The sequence below is a fragment of the Platichthys flesus genome, chromosome 10 (genome assembly GCF_949316205.1).
Source record: "Platichthys flesus chromosome 10, fPlaFle2.1, whole genome shotgun sequence".
Taxonomy (NCBI): domain Eukaryota; kingdom Metazoa; phylum Chordata; class Actinopteri; order Pleuronectiformes; family Pleuronectidae; genus Platichthys; species Platichthys flesus.
The window spans coordinates 20,350,572-20,352,200 of record NC_084954.1 but is presented as its reverse complement, the minus strand read 5'-3'; positions in this window follow the sequence as shown (position 1 = coordinate 20,352,200).

The window sequence follows — 1,629 nt, the reverse complement described above, 5'->3', positions numbered from 1 at the left end:
CCGGACACAGCACCTGTAACAGGAGACAGAGAGAGAAAAGCACAAATGAAGAACAGTGGACTTTTGTGTTCAAACTGCACCAAGTTTGGTGCAGTTTGGACACGTGTGACGTTCAATAGCAATAAACATTTAATAACCAGTTGACCAGTGCTTTGCAGCAGACATTGGGGGCGGGCGGACATGTTAACAGTCTGTGGACCTAGTTAAATATGTCTTCTTCCATGTCCTGTCTATGTGATAAACTACAGCTACTATGGGTCAAACCTCAGGCCAAAATCGTCCTCTTCAGTTAAGTAAAAGCATTTAGTTTGTTTTGTTGCTGAAATCCTTTATACGGAACAGAACTTTATGAAAAACACTGATTTGAAACTGTTCACTGCAGATTAACCAGGTAGGATGAGCACAGAGTTGTCTAACCTCACTCTGCACCATAGACTGTTTATAAAAAGCTCTGCGCACGAACAATAAAGCGTGACAGCATATGGCAGAACTGTTTTAGGGGGACTCACTGAGGAATAACTGTGAAGTAGCTCCAGAGCATCAACACAGGCCCATTCACATCGACAGCTTGGGTCAGAACAGCCACTGCACTTGCACTAGGTAGTCGATGAGGAGCAATAAACGTATATCTCCCTAGTGTTTATGTCGTCACTCTGCAGTACAAGAAAAACTCTGCTTCAGTTCTCTATAGCTCAAACAAGCTGTGATAAACGAATAAACTGCCTGTCATCCTCTCTATACTTTCCACTGAATCGAATAAACTGTATGGCCCTCTCATTAATGCGATTGGGTTGTTTATACAGTCAAGTAGATAGGATAAGGGCAGTGTTGAGAGGATTAGTTTAAGGTACTCTGTTAGTATGCATCAGGAGTCACTTTAAATATGTGTGCCTATCCATATAGCTCATTATTACAGACTAATTACACTTGGCAACTGCAGTGAATCTGATTTGTATGGAGATAAAAAAATTAATGACCAGACTTGACTGCATGAACCCGAAGACCACACCGCCGACTCTCAGGCATCACTCATCAAACCACAGGAGATGTTTATTAGTCCTTGCCCAGCAGCGTCACAGACAGAGACACACACAATCACACACAGACATTGACATAATGCATTCCCCTTACACAAATCTTAACAATATCTTCATAAGTTAACGAAACACACGCACACACACACACACACACACAGTGGGTCATCATTAGCAAGCATCAGTGTTGCAGTTAATTGGGAAAGGTTTACAGAGAAAAAGAGAGAGACCGAAAGAGGGAGAGAGAACAGGGTGACGCAGGGAGAGAGAAACCGCTCATTAATGACAACCTTGAGTGGTGTTTGAAGGACGTGGGAGAATCAGGATTAAAGGGATCACAGTGCAAATGCATGCTGACACACACACACACACACACGCATACACACACGTGTCCAGATGTGGGAGTGAAACAACATGAGGTTTTTCACCTCAGTGAACCTTCTCACACTGTCTCCTGTAAACAGAGGTGTGAGCTGCAGAACGGTGAGGAGAGCAGCGAGAGGTGTGATGTGTACAAAACACACTTCCTTCACCGCTCTCCAGGCAGTCAACCTTTCTAAAAGGTTTATGTTGTAATTAATAGCTTAACTGACGA